The 21246-nt window shown below is 40.8% G+C and overlaps 1 protein-coding gene across 1 annotated transcript in view; it reads left to right on the top strand.

The window, feature by feature from the left end:
* OBSCN (obscurin, cytoskeletal calmodulin and titin-interacting RhoGEF) overlaps positions 1-21246 on the top strand; it is a 1961032-nt gene that overhangs the window by 1742896 nt on the left and 196890 nt on the right. The window lies entirely within an intron of this gene.

The raw sequence follows: 21246 nt of genomic DNA on the forward strand, positions 1-21246 counted from the left end.
GCATCAAAAAACGACACAAATGCGGCACTAAAACAGTATAAATATGGGCCTCAGTGACTCCACAACTCCTGTTTACATTCTTTTAATTTACTTTCTATCTTAGTAACCTTTCATGTCTTCAGTATTATTTCTTCATTACTTTCTCATATACATAAAGCTGCATTCTTTATATTTATAAGTTTCTCCTAAAGTACCATCTGCTCTTACACGTTCATTAGTTTCTCTCCCAGTTCCTCCACACTGTACAATGCCCTCTTTTCTGATTCAAAAGGCCAGGGCACTCGTATGAAATAAGATAAGAGTCTGTGCAGTTAGGTTCTTGTTCTCCGGAGAATCAATATATAATCCAAACAGAGTTAAAGTTTAGTGTCTTTATTCTTGTGCGAGGTTTTCATACATGTTCATCACATCAGAAAGATTCCATATGTGGTCACCACAACAACATCCAACAGCCAACACGTGTTTCGTGTCAGAGAAATTAATCTCATTGACTTCCTCAGGGCAAAGTATAAGTAAGGTGTTAACATGAATAAATGGCTTATCCTAATCAAGTAAAACTCTTCAAGATAATGTATGATCAATAGACAAAGAGTAGTGGGAATCACGTGACGGGGCAAAACACTATTATCCGCGAGTCTTCGTGAGGGAGTACTCATAAGTCAGCACGTATGGATCCAAAATCTTTTACGGTGCGATCTATAAACAAAACAGTTCTTTTGGGTAAATTCTTGTGTTGGGGGCGCTGTGTCTTGCTCCCCGATAATTAAGCTGTCGTGTATGTAGAGAAAAAGGATGTGTAAGCCCTCCGTCTCATCTAAAACTGATGTAACAAAGATTATAATCATATGTTGCCTCTAAGTTGAGCAACCAGACTCAGCCCCCTCAAAATAAAGTGCAAAATACATAAGTCAACATTAATGTCACCTACCTAGAAGTATAAGGTATAGAAGAGACACAGAGTAAGGTCTCAGGAGTGTGTGTGAAATTCCTCGGCATGCCCTCTTTTCTGACTGAGGCATACACTACATTCCAAAGAGTGAAGCGTATACACCGATAAATGCAGCTGTTATGTATCTGACAGTTATTTTTTTTTCCTTATAATATTTATGTAAACAAATGCAGTTTTACCGTTGAGAAAAATGTAATTCCTGTAAATAGCAAGCTCTAAAAATGTGTTCAAGTTTCATATAGTAGTTACAACAGTAACACTGACAAGACAGTTCAATGAATTTCTTATGTATACGTGCATTAATATATATTAGTACTTACTATTCACCTATGATCTTTGATCCCCAGTGCTTTTATTACAGTATGCATAAACTGGGAAGGTGTGTCCTTTAATTCATATATCATAAGTAATATGCTGTAATGAAACAGCTGACCTAACTGTAATTCAGTGAGTGAGTGAGTGTGTGTGTGTGTGTGTGTGTGTGTGTGTGTGTGTAACTATTTGTATTTATACACACACACACATACATACATATATTACATACTGTTGGTTGCCAGTAGGTAGTTATAGTTAGGACCTAGCTTCCATAGAAAAGCATTTTTTGACTTGCCTATATCTTTGGCAACATTTGACGATTCTTCACGAAACTTTCCAAAAAGTGTGTTTCCAAGAATTCTTATTGTGCATGGGAAGTTTCAGGGTGATCTGTTAAGTGGGGGGCGAGAAAAAGGTGGGGGGGGTAAAAAAAAAGTGCATTTTCCATGTTAATTCCCAAAGGAGTTTTGAACACGAGTACAGTTTGAACTACTGGACGGAATTACACCAAATTTGGCAGAAAGGTAGCTTTTGGTCCGTAGATAATGCATTTTGCTATTTGGTGTAAATCTGTTCAGTAGTTTAAGAGTAATGAAAGGAAAACTAAATTTGTATATCTAGAGATACAAACACTTTCTGAATCCTCCTGATCTCGTGCAGAGATATTGTTGGTTGCCAACACTTCAAGCAGGAAGTGTTGGCAGCCATTTTGAGACTTGGTTTCAGCTGAGTCTCAAAAACAAATGCAAACAAAAAACAAGAAAAGGGGGCAGGATTTGTTTACCCAAGCCCCCTATCCTTGTAACAGGGGTCCCCATGGGACACCAACAGGGCGAAAAAGCATTTAAAAAAAAAATCACAGCAAAATATACACAAATTTTGCTATGAATTAAAAAAGAAAAGCAAGCGTGGTCTCCCCCCGCTTGATTTAAATTTGCCCCTGGGTAGGTTAGCTCCGGCGGACATGCAGGATTATATAAACATGAAGAGGGGGTATACAGGACCCCCTCCTAGGGCTTTCAAAAGCCCCGTGGGCCACCACCTTCCCAGGAAGCAATGCAAAGAAACTGCAGGGGCCGTGTGGACCCCCCCCATGGACCCTAAGGACTGCCAACTCCCTGGGGGAAGAATAAACAGAAATGTGGAGGTGGCACACAGCCCCCCAGGCCAATCATTAGGGTGGTGCTGGGGACACCACTGGAACTGGGGACAACCACCTCCCCCGGGCCAAATGTGGAAAATATGCTGGGGGGACTCCTTACCATGGAACAAATTATGTTTCTCTTGGAGCCATACATGGCCCTGCTGACCACCACCCCCCCCAGAGCCGGCTCATGCTACGTCCCGAGGTACCCACCCTCGGGAGGAAGCAGTTTGCTTTTACTTGGCAGGAGCTGACAGCTCCCACCAAGTAAGAGCAGAGTCACCTTTCAGCAAGCGGAAGCTTTAAAAATGCTGAAAGCAGGGTTTTCATCTCTTTCCCTTCAACGGGAAGCACCTACAGATATAAATAAAGGAGGTGCTCAAGTTGAATCTCTTCTTCTGTAAAGTATTAATCAACAAATTACTTGAGCAAGTGTTTTTTCTCTGCATTTCGATCAAAGGCCATGGTGGTTGGATTACTGTATTTGTAGGAAAGTACCATCTTCCTTGGCATGTTACCCCCATTTTTACCTGTATGTAAGTATGCTTTTGCCTGTCTCACTGGGATCCTGCTGGTCAGGACCCCAGTGCTCATCATTTATGGCCTAATGTGTATGCCTGTGTAGTGCCTAACCGTGTCACTGAGGCTCTGCTAATGAGAACCTCAGTGCTTATGCTCTCTCTGCTTTTAAATTTGTCACTGTAGGCCAGTGACTTCATTTACCTATTTCAATTGGCACACTGGACCTCCCCCCTTACAAGCTCCTAGTATATGGTACATAGGTAACCAGGGCATTGGGGTTCAAGGATATCCCTGTGGGCTGTAGCATTTCTTTTGCCACCCATATGGAGCTCAGACAAACCCTTACACAGGACTGCCACTGCAGCCTGTGTGAAATAGTGCACACACTATTTCACAGCCATGTTCACTGCACCTAAGTAACTTATAAGTCACCTATATGTCTAACCTTCACTTGCTGAAGGTTAGGTGCAAAGTTACTAAGTGTGAGGACACCCTTGCACTAGCAAAGGTGCCCCCACATAGTTCAGGGCCATTTCCACGGATTTTGTGAGTGTGGGGACACCAGTACACGTGTGCACTACATACAGGTCAATACCTATATGCAGCGTCCAAATGGTAACTCCGAATATGGCCATGTAACATGTCTAAGATCATGGAATTGTACCCCCATTCCAAATCTGGTATTGGAGAGCCAATTCCATGCATCCTGGGGGCTCCAAAATGGACCCCAGGTACTGCCAAACCAGCTCTCTGAGGTTGCACTCCAGCTACAGCTGCTACCACCTCACAGAGAGGGTTCTGCCCTCCTGGGTCTGGGCAGCCCAGTCCCAGAACAAATCATTTCCTCTGAGAGCAGGGTGTTACACCCTCTCCCTTTGGAAATAGGTGTTACAAGCTGGGGAGGGGTAGCCTCCCCCAGCCTCTGGAAATGCTTTGAAGGGCACAGATAGTGCCCTCCTTGCATAAACCAGTTTACACCGGTTCCGGGACCCCTTCTCCCCTGCTCTGGCGCAAAACTGGACAAAGTAAAGGGGAGTGACCACTCCCTTGTCCATCCCCACCCCAGGGGTGGTGCCATGAGCTCCTACAGAGTGTCCCAGACTTCAGCCATCTTGCATTGGAAGGTGTGGGGGCACTCTGGAGGGCTCTGAGTGACCAGTGCCAGCAGGTGACGTCAGAGACCCCTCCTGATAGGTCCTTAGCTGATAAGGTAGCCAATCGCCAATCCCCCTCTCAGGGCTATTTAGGGTCTCCCCTGTGGGTCCTCTTCAGATTCTGCTTGCTTGAAAGTTTCCTTCAGGAATCCTCTGCAACAATTTCAGACTCTTCTGACCTCCGATCAACCGCAGACTGCTCCAAGAAACGCTGTAACTGCAACAAAGTGTCTACAAGAGACACTTTTCATCAGCAACCTCAGCTCCAAGTCAGCAACTGCAACATTTTTCACAGTGTGCACGCTCTGTGGACTCCCTGTCTTCATCCTGCACCAGAAGGGCCAAAGAAATCTCCCATGGAGTGACAGAGTCACTCCCCTGCTCCAAGCAGGCACCTTCGAAGATGACGACCTGTACCCCTGGACTCCTCTCACAGCGATTAGCTTGCTGCAAAGTGCACAGAGGGTGGACCTCAGCGACATAGACTGTCCTGGCGGCCTGCTGACGCAATTTGGAGTAAGTAAGACCTTGCCTTCCCTGAGAGCGACGGTACCCCTGTGTACTGCGTCTTCTTCATCTCCTGAGGCCTGTGTCTCTGCAAAATTCCTTCATGCACAGCATGGTCCAGGTCCCCAGCACTCCATCCTGCGACACTCAACTCGCTGAGTTGTTCTCCCGCGGCGTGGGACCTTATTTTATTGTGCTGCATCAACCGCGTTTTGCACCTCCTTGGTCCCCGAATCCTATGACTTCTGGGGGTGCTGGCTGGCATCCTGAGGGCTCTCTAAAGTGCTGAGAGCCCCCTCTTCCTCCTCACACAGCGTTGAGGCCCCCAGGTCCCTCTTGAGTCCACCCAGCACCATTTTTGACACAAAACGCACTTTTGTCATAGCCAAGGCTTGTTGGCGACTTCCAACACAAAATCACACCTTCAACGATCTTCACATCGTGGGACATCCTTTGCATCATGCAGGAACCCACCGACATCTTCCTAGGGTGCATTCCTGCAGTCTTCGACTAACCGAGGACTCTTCTTTTGCACCCTCTTCTGGGTTGGCAGGGGCTCCTGTCCTTCCTGGAACTTCTTTCGATTTCTGGACTTGGTCCCCTTCCTTTGCTGGTCTTCAGGTCCAGGAATCCAGCAGTTGTTCTTTGCAGACTTGGTTGGCTGCTGCAAAATCCCAATCACAAGGTGTAGTGTGTCCTAAGGAAACTTGCAGTACTTTTCTGGGCTCTGGGGTGGGGTAATTTACTTACCTTTACTGTATTCTTACTCTGCCAGTGATTCTGCACACACTACACTTGTCTAGGGGGTAATTCATGATTCAAATTCCGTTTGTTTAGTATATGGTTTGTGTTACCCCTAGACCTATTTTCTCCCATTGCATTCTATAGCATTTCCTATTGCTTGCATTGTTCAGTGACTATGTACTTGTCTCATTTTGGTGTCTAGTGTATATATTGTGTATAATACTTACCTCCAGAAGGAGTATTGTCTCTAGGATATTTTTGTTAAATAATGTTTAATTAAAGGAGCCGTTTCCTATTTTGCCATGGCACCTCTTGTCTCTTGTTTTTGCAGGTTAATTATCTTTTAAGCAACAGGGGCATCAGAAACTTTGTTAGACAGGGTGGCACATAAGCCATTGATATACAATAAAAACAACAAAGTGTCACGGTCTGCACGTCTCTTACCACCGTTGGCTGAAGAACTTGAAGGAACACCCAGTCTTCTACTGGTTCTGGACTGGCCACAATAGGGGCGACCCCTTCTAGTAGCCACGGTGCTGCTGACTGGAAAAGATGTCAAGGCAGACTGTACCCTCCAGGAGGAGTCCCAGAGGAAAAACCCAAAAAGTTGGTAAAAAACCTCTATCACTGAAAAGAGGAAAAAGAAACAATGAAAAAAGGAAAAATACAATAAATCTTGCAGGAAAAAACAGGAACGCAGAAAACGCAGAAACACAGGAGCGAGGATGACCACCAAAGCGGAAGTGTTTGCAACGCCAGGAAGAAAAGAACTGAAGTGCTTATATACCAGAAAACAGGAAGTGACACAACAGAAAGAAAGTGCAACATCATCTTGGATTGGGAAAGACCATATGGAAAAGAATAGGAAAAAAGACCAAGTAGAAAAGGAAAAAGGAAACACGCATGCTGGGAAGAAGAATACCAAGGAGGAAGACAACATGGACACCAAGAAAAAAGAAGAAATGAAGATGGAAGAAAAAAGAAGAAAAAGGAGGAAAGAAAAAGGAAAAAGGAGGTAAGTATAGATGATTTCAGGGAGGGTGGCAGGGGCTGCAGCGCAACCCAGAGCACGAAATGTGCCTCCTGGGTCGCACTGTGGAAACAGGTATGCAAAACAATGGCATTGTTGACATCCATGGTTACCAAGATAAAAGTGGGCTCCCAATCAATGCCCTAAATAATAGACAAGAAATGACTGGTGTCCTTTACACACACTGGTACAGTGGTAACAAATGGTGTCAAATAGTGAGTGGTCTGTATACTTGGAAGTGTTTTCAAGAAGAGAACCTATGGATAAAACTATTGGTCTTCCAGGAGAATAAACCAATTTTTATGCAGTTTTGTCAGTAGATACAGCTCTGGGATCTCCGGGTGGTCACATTTTAGGAACAAATATTCTTCCCACTCCAGAGTCCCTGGTTCTTCCAATCAAGTAACATGCCATAGTAAACATTATTAGGCTGTAAAATCTCCTGCTGATTTCTTCTGATTTGTTCTGTAATAGCAGATTCCAAATTATTGACAGCAGCTATCTGCTGTTCTCTAAGAATTTTCTGCCCCTGGGATGGTTTAAATCTCATCTTTATTTAAGTCTTGTTTGACCCCCATTTTCAAACACTGTAATGGCATTATAGGGCAAAGCTAGTTTAAAAATAGATTGATGCTTGAATCCACTTGGGCAGCTCATACTCACATCAATGCCTACATTTTCTAGATTCTGAAGAGGATCGTCATGGTAATAATTATTTATATCACATGATGATATAGTTTGTTAAGTGGAAATGTCAATAATCAAACGATTATCATAAGATTCGCAACTCTGTTTTGACATATTGGTAGGGTTTTTGGTCTCAAACCATTTCTTGAATTTTAACATTGTAATAAAATGAAATAGGTTAATTCTACTTTGAATATAATTAAACTTAGAAGGAGGGCAGAAGGATAGGCCAAAGGACAATACTTCAATTTAATTTTGACATAAATGTCTTTCTGAAATTTCTACCACATTCATAGGTCGTTCATTCATGTGCGTTTTTTTTCCCCTTGTGATAATTCCAGTCAGGGGCTTTCATTCTTTTCTTCTTGTATGGGCTTGTTAGATCCTCTTTTTCCTTTTCCTCTGTTTCTGACTCTTTGGTAGTTTGCTTCTGCCCTGAACTCTGTCATGCTCATGCTTAGCATTTGGAATTCCTTTAAAAAATACTTAAAACAGGTTCTTCTCTGGATGTGGATGACATGCTGTTATCATTTACTTCTCTGGTAATGGTTGTGTTTTTGTCCTCCTTACACATATGATCATATTTTTGTATTAAATGTCAATACCTGGCCTGATAATATTTATAATCTCTAATAAATTTCTGTTATTTTTTAGCCTTAATTTCCTCTTCTGGTAATCAAGCCTTTGATGCATATTTGACATACATGCCTCAAAATTGTCTTTTGAATCACTGCTACCTAATTTGGACTGTAGATTTTCTATCTCTTCCTTTATTTTTGCTCTACTTTTGAGAGCATATTTCAATAATATACACATCATAATCATAGAGCAATTGTTAGAATTGACTGCAGTCTCTTGAAGCATTTCCAGGTCTGAATCTTCATACGTGGGAACCGTAACATTTCTAAGACGTCTTGGTACTCATCCAACATAAATATACTGTTTCAAGGATTCAGCTTCCCACTATTTTGGTAATTCTTTTTTATAAACTTTTTATAAACATTTTCCAACCTTTCCTATTTCATTTCCAGATTCACTTGTACATTTACAGATTGTTTCATATATGTTTACAAAGATAGGTTTATTTGCTGCTTCCTTCCTCTTAGCTTCCAAGTTGGAATCCATATTTGTCACATGTAAATATCAAAATTAATAATAGAATGGGAAGCCATTCATGTCACAATTACAGCTCCCCATATTGGATTCCTCCTGAAATGCATAGCGTGCTGTAAAATGAATATATGGCACACACCAGAATGAATGTAGTAAGTACCCGAATAAATATGATACCCAAATGAGTGAATCTGACTTAAACCAAAATAAAAATGAAACCTGGTAGAGTCAGTATGCTACTTAGTGATTAATATGAATAACACATTAGGGGTGGATACAGGTAAAAGGAGGTAAGGAAGTGGGTAGAGCTAAAGGAAGGCATGGGATAAAAACGAGGGTTCCCACTTAAAAAAGACTCACACACATATATATATATGTACACACACACATATATATATATATCTTTATTGTTTCAGGATTAGAGTGGAGCATAAATTATGCAAAAAAAAGCTGGGAACTATGGGTAGTTCCCAAGCTTAGGTGGAGAGAGCAGCTCCTTACTATGGAGCACCCTGCAACACCACCGAATCTGCTCACCTCAAATGTCCATTTTCCTAGCAAAGTTTTTAAGCATAAATTTGTACAGTTCCATCCACGCCAACGTAGAAAGTGGCAAAGGGGTCATTATGAGTTTGGCAGATAGAAAAGGCTGTCCGCCAAACTCCTGAAGTCAGGTTACCATGAGTGCTGTTCCTTCCCGCAGTCCCCAATGCGAGTTTTATGCTGGGTCAGTGGGCGGAAACAGAGTTTTCGCCCGATGGCCCAGCGGGAAACAGCCCACCACATTGATGCCAGCTCATTATTGAGCCAGCAGCAATGCTGTGGTGCATAGGGTGCACCCGTAGCGTTTTTCACTGTCTGAAAATCATGACAAGGCTGGCCATGGGGGCCCCTGCACTGCCCATGACAAGTGCATGGGCAATGCAGGAGCCCCCATGGGGCCCCCTGCACCCCATCTCTGCCAGCCTTTACATGGCAGAGCTACCGCCACATAATTGCCAGCGGAGAAGGGACTCTTGATCCCCAGGGCAGCACTGCCCTGGCAGATAAGGACCGCCATCACTGCCATCACTGCCAGCACTGCCAGCACCGCCATTGTGGGAAAAGTGGTGATGTGGACGATCATAATGTGACTGTGGGACCGCCAGATTGGCAGCGGTCCGACTGCTACCATGGCTTAAGACTGCCAGGGTCGTAATGAGGCTCAAAGTCTTTTGCCATTTTTACAGCTAAGTCTTTAAGCATAGAATTACTTAGTGCGAATCATGCAGAGCTAAAAAATAACATAACCTTTTTACCACTCCAGGCACTGTATGACATCTTTGAATAGGAAAAATATCATCCATGCCAACCTGGTATGAATAAAAGCAGCCCCTGACACATGGTGTACTCCTATTAGAGCTCTCCAGAGATGTATGAAGACTGAGAGTAAGGTATGAAGTGTAAGTAGTGAGAGATGAGGAGTGCTGAATCAGGTATGAGGATTATGAGATGAGTAATGAAAGATGGAAAGTGAGGGATGAGTGATTAGGAGTGAAGATTGAGGAATAAAGACTGAAGAATAAAAACACAAAACTAAAGATGAAGGGTGAGAGAAGAGGAGTGAGGGATGAGAGTTAAAGGATGCAAATGGTGAGTCAGAGATTAAGACAGGGATGTGAAAGGTGACTGAAGGAAAACGGGTAATGAGTGAGGAGAGAAGGATGAAGAGTAAGAGAGGAGAAGGGTAGGACAAGCAGTGAGCAAAGATGGGTAAAGAATGAGGTGTGAGAATGATGACTAAGAGTTGAGACCAGAGCAGTGAAAAATGTGAAGCGTGAGGGACAAGGAATATGACACAAGAAGTAAGGACTAAGGCATGATAATGAGGTATGAAAAAGGAAAGATGAGAATAACAATGAGGAAAGAATGAAAATTGAGGAATGGGAGATGAAGATTGATGGTGAGCAATCTGAAGTAGGGGATAAACAACAGAGAGGTGAAAATTAAAAGAATATGGTGTGAGAGATGAGGAATGAGAGTTGAAGAGTGATCTGTAAGGTGTGAGAGTAGAAGAGGGTGTGACAGATGATTAGAGGTGAGTATTTAGCATTGCTAAATAACAATTGAGGGGTGATAAATGGAGAATGAGTGTTAAGGAGGGAGGTTTGGTGATTGAGGTGTGATGAGAGACTCAAGAGGACACCGGAAACTGGAGGAGAGAAATGAAAGATGGGTTATGATAAATGAGAGTGGCAGATGAGGTGTGAGGTGTGAGGAATGACAGGGATGAGGGCTGAAGAATGACAGGTGAGGACTGAGGGATGCTGAGTAAGCAATGAGGATGTCTTAAAAGGGATTAGATACTGCACATTTGAAGGATGAAGAATGGGGAATTATGGATAAGGTGTGAGAGATGAGAAATAAGGAATGCGAGATGAAGTGTGAGGACTGAAGGTTGATTGGCAAGGCTATATGAGGGATGTAGAATGAAGGAACAGTGTGGGGTAATGAGTTAGAAATATAAGGTGAAGTTTGAGATCTGTGTTTTGAGGAGGGAGGGATGAGGATATCCTAACATGGTGAGGATGGTGGACATTTTAGGAAACATTATTCGTACAATTCCTTTGTCACTTCTGAAGTGAGGGGGAGTGAATAGTGATAGATGAGCGATGTCGAGTAAGAAATCAGGGGTGAAGAGTGGAATGAGGGAGTAAGAGTGAGGAAAGTGGGTGAGATAGTGAAGGATTATGCAAGAGGAAAAAGGGATGAGGTGGAATGGTAAGGATCAGGAGTGGGAAAGGAGAGAAGGCAAATGAGGGATGTGAGAAAGGATGAGAAGTGAAGAGTGGGACAGGAGGATGGAGCGATTAAAAGTGAGGGATTAGAGATGACAAATGGGAAATGAAGGATGAGTAGTTAGATATCAGGGCTGAGCATTGAGGACTTAGGGATCATCATGAAGAATGATGGTTGATTAAAAAGGATGAGTAGCATGAGGAAGAGGAGTGAGGTCAATAGGGTACAAGTCAGAAATTAGAACTGAGGCATGAGATGTAAGGGGACAGCATGTCCTAAAATAGACAGGGTGATATACATTTTAGGCTATAATTGCAAATTTTACCTATTTCTCAGAGAGGATGGTATGAGCAGTGAGGCATGACAAAAGAAAAATAGGGAGAGGTGGGGAATGAAGTGTGATACATAAGTGATGTAGAGTGAGTAAAAAAGAGTGGGAGATAAAGGGTTGGACTAAAGGATGAGGGATGAAACATAAGAAGTAGATTGGTTGATGCAGAGTGAGGAATGTGAAATGATTATTAAAAAATCACAAATGAGAGGTGACTTATGTATGGGGAATAGAGGATGGCTGCTGGATGCTGAGGGATGAGAAGTGAGGAGTGAGGGTAGAGGAAACTGTAGAACATTTAGGGCCTCCTTTATTTTTTTTCGGTTGGCCCGTTCTCTGTCAGGGTGATGGAGTAAATTACCACGTCGCCCTGAAGAAGGTGCCCACCTCCAAATTCTGAAATGTCCGTTGGCCCTGCAGACATTTCAAGCATTGACAGGTACCACCATTCCCTCTGCACCTAACATTTAAACTGGGCTCTAAGCGTGATAGAAGAGAAGTAAAGAATTAGGAGTGAAGATGAAGGGAAGGGCTGAGGGATTAAAATAAATCAGGAATGAAGTGTGATAAGCAATGGATAAGGACTGATGAAAAGATTAAGGAGTAAGAGGGTATACATAAGGAGTAAAGGATGTGGAGAGGCGGGCGTCGTACGTGGAGAGGGGATTGCATACTCAAAATGAAGACCTGGTTGTATGATATGATATACTGTCACAAACCAACTAGAACTCTACAATTCCACCATTCCCCAAGCTCTATGGCCCAGGAACATCTGGGGCCCACTGCAAGAATATCTGTTAACTCATGATATCAACAGTATCGAAACAGGTTGAAGCTTGGGCCACACATGCGGAATGGGGTAGGGATAGGTGTATGATGGAAATGTGAATACAGACTAGTTACTGGACAGGAACTCTAAATGTGATGGTTGTGAAGAAAAGGGGGGGAAATTTTAGGGATAGGCGCTAACAGAATGTCACCAAAACATTTCTTAACATTAAATAGTAAATACGGTGCTCCCGAACGGAGGGTCCTCCCAGCACCTCCAGTGTTTCTCCAAAGGAAAAACCAAACTGATTCAAAAGGCCAGGGCACTCGTATGAAATAAGATAAGAGTCTGTGCAGTTAGGTTCTTGGCCTTCAGAGAATCTATATATAATCCAAACAGAGTTAAAGTTCAGTGTCTTTATTCTTGTGCGAGGTTTTCATACATGTTCATCACATCAGAAAGATTCCATATGTGGTCATCACAACAACATCCAACAGCCAACACGTGTTTCGTCTCCTGTTTCGTCTCATTGACTTCCTCAGGGCTGTAAGAAACATAATAATGAGCTTGTTAATAATCTGTAGTTATACATGATTATGGAAAATTAATACCTGGCATTAAAATCGTGGCCAAGTCCTTCACCAGTACCGCGTGAGTGTCTAAAATCATCAAGTGACATTACCAAACGGAGCCACAGAGAGAAAACTGTGATTACAGTCTACCACAAGTGATAAAACTGTTATTATTATAAATATCACCAAAAGTTTGATGTGCACGTGAAACGAAGTAGAAATTGAGAATTAGAAATAGGGACAAAGACTCCCACTAGACATGTGGCGATGAGAAACGGAAACCAAGGTTGAGAAATATACTCTTAATGACAGGGTGTCATTGGGAAAAAAGGAACAGAAAAGCTTCATAACATCTAGGAAATTGGTGAGTGAGTGTGCTAAATTAAGCATTCGCAAGTGTGTCTGAATAAAAAAACAGTACCAAAGTATAAGTAAGGTGTTAATATGAGTAAATGGCTTATCCTAATCAAGTAAAACTCTTCAAGATAATGTATGATCTGAAATAAAATGATTGTAAGTCATTAGGAGGAAGATAATGAGTAAGCTGAATTTAAAAGGAACTAACAAATGGACTATCACGTACCAATAAAGAAAGAGTAGTGGGAATAACGTGACGGGGGCAAAACACTATTATCCCAGAGTCTTTGTGAGGGAGTACTCATAAGTCAGCAAGTATGGATCCAAAACCTTTTGCGGTGCGATCTAGAAGAGAAGATCGCTATGCTTAGGAAGTAGTGACAAGCATAAGCAATATGGCATAATTCTAAAAGTAAACGGTCACGTACCTATAAACAAAACAGTTCTTTTGGGTAAGTTCTTGTGTTGGGGGCGCTGTGTTTTGCTTCCCGATAATTAAGCTGGTGTGTATGTAGAGAAAAAGGACGTGTAAGCCCTCCGTCTCATCTGAAACCGATGTAACAAAGATTATAATCTTGTGTTGCTTCTAAATTGAGCAAACCGACTCAGCCCCCTCAGAATAAAGTGGAAATACATAAGGTAACATTAATGTCACCTACCTAGAGGTATAAGGTATAGAAGAGACACAGAGTAAGGTCTCAGGAGTGTGTGTGAAACTCCTCGGCATGACGGGCAGTAAGTTTGTTTGGTCCTTCTTTTATTCGATGATGAGAATCATCAACTGGTCCGAAATAGAAAAAGGACAGAGTGTTGAAAGAAAAAGTGGGCGCCATCTTGGAGTGTGAAAGACACAACTAAAAGACAGTGTCCAACTGGGTGGATGAAATTGTTAAGCATTATCTAATGCGAATAATCTTAGGCGCTTACACAAATAGATAGAAAGACATCAAATAAGGTCCTACACGACACAGAGTAAGGTCTCAGGAGTGTGTATAAAATACTTCGGCCTGACGGGCAGTATGTTTGTTTGGTCCTTCTTTTAATCGATGATGAGAATCATCGGCTGGCCTGAAACAGAAAAAGGACAGAGTGTTAAAAGAAAAAGTGGGCGCCTTCTTGAAATTGCTATGCATTATTTAATGCGAACAGCCTTAGGCGCTTACACAAATTGATAGAATGACACTGAATAAGGTGTCACACGACACAAAGTAAGGTCTCAGGAGTGTGTATAAAATTCTTCAGCATGACGGGCAGTATGTTTATTTGGTCCTTCTTTTAATCTATGAAGAGAATAATGTAATTTAGAAGTAATTTGTTCGAAGGGACCCGAAAATAAGAGATGATACAAACTAGTAAAACAAAGTGTAATCAGCCAAGTAATCCTAAGTAGTCATCGTCCTAATTATTCGTTTCACGTGAACATCAAAGATTGGTGATACTTACCAATTGATATAATTGTTTTTTTTTTTTTTTAAAGTGTGACTTCATATATAATGTAAATACTGTAATGATAGTAACACTTCACATTTGAACAGCGTTCACCATCTTAACACCAGAATTAAACTGGGCTCATTCTTCCATATTAGGTAGTGTTTTATACTAGGTTGATAGAGTTTGACAGTAATGATTACATTCATACTTGGACATACAGTGTACAAATTATAAGTTATTATGATAGTAAAATTAATCACCTAGGAAGTACTCCATTTCATAATTTATGTTAAGACCTTCCTCCACTGCTCTTAATTTGAAGGATCCAAGTACATTCACGTCCTCTAAGGTGTAATTCTCTATTCCCTCCTCATGGGTCTTTGAATATATACTCTCAAACCCATAAAATTCAAAGCTTTTGGTTAGGCCCTGGGCCGGGCATTGATTGATATGTATTGCCACAGGATACCGATTGTCATTTTGTCTTACTGCTCGATAGTGTTCGCTCATTCTTATTTTGAGGGATCTGATAGTGCTGCCTACATAGTATTTGCTGCACTTGCAAATGATCATGTAAATTACGTAATTGCTGTTACATGTAATATGAGAGGTGATGGGAAATCGATCACCAATCTGATTATGAAAGGTAGAGATCCCCGTTCTTGCCCATCTACACATTCCACATTGCCCACATTTATAGAATCCCTTATTGCGGCTAGTGAGCCAATCTTCGTGGTGTTGTTTACTAGGGTAGCTAGGACAAAATGTATTCTTAAGAGTTCTGCCACAACGGAATATAAGAAGTGGAGTATCTGAAATAAAACTTCTTAGAGTTGTATCCGCTCATGATATCGGCCAATGCCTTGTCATACATTTGCGTAGTATTGAGGAGGCTTGTGAATAGTCATCTACACAACAAATGTTACTAATAAATGTTATAGATTTTTGTTTGAGTGTCACTTCTTGAAATGTTTAAAATCCTATTACGGGCTTGCTTAAGAATACATGGTTTGTATCTCCGTTGCTTAAATCTGTGCTCCATATCATTGATGCATTCAATGAAATCAGTGTCCAAGCTACAGTTGCATCTAGCTCGGACCATTTCACCAAACGTAATCGCGTCAATCTGATGCCTGGGATGTGAGCTCGTTGCATGTAGTACTGCATTGCATGCTGTGCTTTTTCTATAAAGACGGCTTTCGATCTTGTTATTGTGGATGAATAATTCAACATCAAGAAAGGGAATACTCTTATTACTGTGCTCCCAAGTAAAAGCAATGTTGAGGTCATTAGAGTTAAGGTATTCCATAAAAATGTTCAGTTTGGGTATGTCCCTCGTCCAGATCATAATACAGTCATCAATGTAGCGACCCCAAAATAATATGTCCATGTTCCATGTGTTGCCTTTCGAACTCCAGATCACGTTATGTTCAAAATACCCCATGAAGAGGTTGGCGTATGCTGGTGAAAATCTGGATCCCACAGCAACTCCACGTTTCTGACAAAACCATTTTTTTTAAATAGGAAGAAGTTATTGTTCAAAATAATGTAAATCATCTTTAGCAGCATCATGGTGTGGTTATATAGTCTAGCTGATCTGTTATTAAGAAAATGACGTACATCCTGTAGTCCTAAGGTATGTCTGATGCTAGTGTAGAGGGAAGTCACATCCAGGGTAACAAGAGTCATCCCTGGTTCCCAATTGATATCAGTGAGGATACTTAAGATGTGTTTGGTGTCTTTAATGTATGAAGGAAGATTTATCACATAGGTTTATAAAAAAAATCCACATATTTAGAGATTCTTTCAGTGGGACCACCGATCCCTGACACTATCGGTCTACCTGGTGGACGATGTGGTTTTTTGTGAATCTTTGGTAAAGTGTACAGGCATGGGTGTCTTGGTCTAAAGACACATAGGTAAGTGCATTCATCCTCATTAATTAAGTGTTCATCAAAACACTTCCTAAGGAATTTGTTGATTTCATTGGCTAGAACTGGTATGGGATCTGAAGCAGTTTTTTCATAGCAAGTGTCATCTGCTAATTGACCATATATTTCTTGATCATAGTCTTTCGTATTCATAATTACTATATTTCCCCCTTTGTCAGCCTCCTTGATAGTTATATCCTTGTGTGTTTGTAGATGTCTCAAAGCCCTACCTTTTTCAAAATTCAAATTGCTAGAAAAGGAACGGCGCCGTTTTCTATTTTTAATTTCAGAAGCATTCAAATCCTGCCAAACTAATTTGTAAAAGGCGTCAATACAATTGTCACTGGCAAGATTAGGTGTCCACTTGGATTTCGACCTCAGACCACTACCCAATGTCTCGACAGGAATATCTAGTTCAATAAGTATCTGTAGGACTGTAGTGGGATTCTGTTCATAGTCTGTAATGGATAAAAGTGTTGCAGTGTCATGTACATCTTGAATCGAGAAAGGATGATAATCTTTATTTATGTCCTGAAGCATGTCCCCAGTTCTAGTCTCAGTCTGAGTGGAAAAATGTTTCTTGATTTTGAGGCGCCTAATAAACTTGTAAAAATCTATTTTCGTTTTTTGAAAGTCACCAACATTATCAGGGCAAAACCCTAGGCCTTTGCTCAAAAGTGAAAAATCCTGGGGTGTTAGTGGTAAATCTGATAAATTATTGACACTGATCATATCCTTGGTCACATTTTCTGAGACTACTTGTTTCGTGATCTGTTCTGCATCCCTTTTCTTGTTTCTAAGCTTCCCTCCTCTCCTGCCCCTCCTTGTTTTACAGGGCTTTCATTCCGTCTGTTTGTCTCCCAATGTCCCTGTCTGATCCTCTGAACATCTGCTAAAAAAGAAGGGGTTCCATGTTGCAATGTTAAATCTTGTCTTGTTATGTTACTACTAGTAGTTGATTCATTACTACTCACTGAATCGACACTAAGTGAAGATTGTGAGCTTATCTCCTCTGTTCGTATTTGTTCCCCTCTTTTGATTAAGTGATCGTATTTTTGGGAAAAGGTGAATACTCTACCATTTTTATAGTCAATTTCATCTCGTTTGAGTTTACAAGCTTTCCTTTGTGTAACCTCATTCTGGTGTTGGTTGATAATTTCATTTAAAATTGCATAGTTTTTTGTAGTTGCTGCTTCTAAATTCAAACTATGAATTTCTGCCTCTAGGGTGGCAATTTCTGCCTGTAATTTTGATACCTTTCTGTCTGCATTTTCTATCAAAGTGTTTATCAGTTTAAATGAGCTGGAAATTATTTCATGTTCCCAGCAATCCAAAAGATCTTGTTCTAAATCATCGAAAGTAGGAAAGATATGCAATCTCAGCCTTCTTGGTATACTTTTTAGTTTGATATATTGTTTGAGTGTGGCTCTGTCCCACCATCTGGAAACCTCCTGTTTTTTAAACTTTTCTAATTTAATGAATTTATCTCTTAGACCTATTGTGACCTTATGGGCGCTAACTACATTACTTCGAGGTAGGTTACTAGTTGATTCTAAGTTGCTAAAGAGATCAGCTGCTAATCTCTCTCGATCCATGATGTAAGTAGTAAGTAAGAAAAACAACTTTAAGGTACTAATCGGTGTCTGGAGCAGCCTGCCTATATACAGAAACTCAAAAGTTGTGAAGAAAAGGGGGGAAATTATAGGGATAGGCGCTAACAGAATATCACCAAAACATTTCTTAACAACAAATAGTAAATACGGTGCTCCCGAACGGAGGGTCCTCCCAGCACCTCCAGTGTTTCTCCAAAGGAAAAACCAAACTGATTCAAAAGGCCAGGGCACTCGTATGAAATAAGATAAGAGTCTGTGCAGTTAGGTTCTTGGCCTTCAGAGAATCAATATATAATCCAAACAGAGTTAAAGTTCAGTGTCTTTATTCTTGTGCGAGGTTTTCATACATGTTCATCACATCAGAAAGATTCCATATGTGGTCATCACAACAACATCCAAGAGCCAGCACGTGTTTCGTCTCCGAGAAATTAATCTCATTGACTTCCTCAGGGCTGTAAGAAACATAATAATGAGCTTGGTCATAATCTGTAGTTATACATGATTATGGAAAATTAATACCTGGCACTAAAATCGTGGCGAAGTCCTTTACCAGTACCGCATGAGTGTCTAAAATCATCAAGTGACATTACCAAACGGAGCCACAGAGAGAAAACTGTGATTACAGTCTACCACAAGTGATAACATTGTTATTATTATAAATATCACCAAAAGTTTGATGTGCACGTGAAATGAAGTAGAAATTGAGAATTAGAAATAGGGATAAAGACTCCCACTAGACATGTGGCGATGAGAAACGGAAACTAAGGTTGAGAAATATACTCTTACTGACAGGGTGTCATTGGGAAAAAGGAAACAGAAAGGCGTCATAACACCTAGGAAATTGGTGAGTGAGTGTGCTAAATTAAGCATTCGCAAGTGTGTCTGAATAAAGAAAAACGTACCAAAGTGTAAGTAAGGTGTTAATATGAGTAAATGGCTTATCCTAATCAAGTAAAATTCTTCAAGATGATGTACGATCTGAAATAAAATGATTGTAAGTCATTAGGAGCAAGATAATGAGTAAGCTGAATTTAAAAGGAACTAACAAACGGACTATCACATACCAATAAAGAAAGAGTAGTGGGAATAACGTGACGGGGCAAAACACTATTGTCCCCAAGTCTTCGTGAGGGAGTACTCATAAGTCAGCAAGTATGGATCCAAAACCTTTTGCGGTGCGATCTAGAAGAGAAGATCGCTATGCTTAGGAAGTAGTGACAAGCATAAGCAATATGGCATAATTATAAAAGTAAAAGGTCACGTACCTATAAACAAAACAGTTCTTTTGGGTAATTTCTTGTGTTGGGGGCGCTGTGTTTTGCTCCCCGATAATTAAGCTGGTGTGTATGTAGAGAAAAAGGACATGTAAGCCCTCCGTCTCATCTGAAACCGATGTAACAAAGATTATAATCTATTTTGCTTCTAAATTGAGCAAACCGACTCAGCCCCCTCAGAATAAAGTGGAAATACATAAGTTAACATTAATTTCACCTACCTAGAGGTATAAGGTATAGAAGAGACACAGAGTAAGGTCTCAGGAGTGTGTGTGAAACTCCTCGGCATGACGGGCAGTATGTTTGTTTGGTCCTTCTTTTATTCGATGATGAGAATCATCAACTGGTCCGAAATAGGAAAAGGACAGAGTGTTGAAAGAAAAAGTGGGCGCCATCTTGGAGTGTAAAAGACACAACTAAAAGACAGTGTCCAACTGGGTGGATGAAATTGTTAAGCATTATCTAATGCGAATAATCTTATGCGCTTACACAAATTGATAAAAAGACATCGAATAAGGTCCTACACGACACAGAGTAAGGTCTCAGGAGTGTGTATAAAATTATTTGGCCTGACGGGCAGTATGTTTGTTTGGTCCTTCTTTTAATCGATGATGAGAATCATGGGCTGGCCTGAAACAGAAAAAGGACAGAGTGTTAAAAGAAAAAGTGGGCGCCTTCTTGAAATTGCTATGCATTATTTAATGCGAACAGCCTTAGGCGCTTACACAAATTGATAGAATTACACCAAATAAGGTGTCACACGACACAGAGTAAGGTCTCAGGAGTGTGTATAAAATTCTTCTGAATGACGGGCAGTATGTTTATTTGGTCCTTCTTTTAATCTATGAAGAGAATAATGTAACTTAGAAGTAATTTGTTCGAAGGGACCCGAGAATAAGAGATGATACAAACTAGTAAAACAAAGTGTAATCAGCCAAGTAATCCTAAGTAGTCATCGTCCTAATTATTCGTTTCACGTGAACATCAAAGATTGGTGATACTTACCAATTGATATAAAAAAAGTTTTTTTTTTTTAAATGTGAATTCATATATAATGTAAATACTGTAATGATAGTAACACTTCACATTTGAACAGCGTTCACCATCTTAACATCCAGAATTAAACTGGGCTCATTCTTCCATATTAGGTAGTGTTGTATACTATGTTGATAGAGTTTGACAGTAATGATTAAATTCATACTTGGACATACAGTGTACAAATTATACGTTATTATGATAGTAAAATTAATCACCTAGGAAGTACTCCATTTCATAATTTATGTTAAGACCTTCCTCCACTGCTCTTAATTTGAGGATCCAAGTACATTCACGTCTTCTAAGGTGTAATTCTCGATTCCCTCCTTGTGGGTCCTTGGATATACTCTCAAACCCATAAAATTCAAAGCTTTTGGTTAGGCCCTGGGCCGGGCATTGATTGATGTGTATTGCCACAGGATACCGACTGTCATTTTGTCTTACTGCTCGATAGTGTTCGCTCTTTCTTATTTTGAGGGATCTGATAGTGCTGCCTACATAGTATTTGCTGCACTTGCAAATGATCATGTAAATTACGTAATTGCTGTTACATGTAATGTGAGAGGTGATGGGAAATCGATTACCAATCTCATTATGAAAGGTAGAGATCCCCGTTCTTGCCCATCTTCACATTCCACATTGCCCACAGTTATAGAATCCCTTATTGCGGCTAGTGAGCCAATCTTCGTGGTGTTGTTTACTAGGGTAGCTAGGACATAATGTATTCTTAAGAGTTCTGCCACGACGGAATGTAAGAAGTGGAGTATCTGAAATAAAACTTCTTAGAATTGTATCCGCTCGTAATATCGGCCAATGCCTTGTCATACATTTGCATAGTATTGAGGTGGCTTGTGAATAGTCAGCTACACAACAAATGTTACTATTAAATGTTCTAGATTTTTATTTGAAAGTGTCACCTCTTGAAATGTTTAAAATCCTATTACGGGGTTGCTTAAGAATACATGGTTTGTATCTCCGTTGCTTAAATCT

This window comes from Pleurodeles waltl, chromosome 10, assembly GCF_031143425.1.
Source record: "Pleurodeles waltl isolate 20211129_DDA chromosome 10, aPleWal1.hap1.20221129, whole genome shotgun sequence".
NCBI classification, from domain to species: domain Eukaryota; kingdom Metazoa; phylum Chordata; class Amphibia; order Caudata; family Salamandridae; genus Pleurodeles; species Pleurodeles waltl.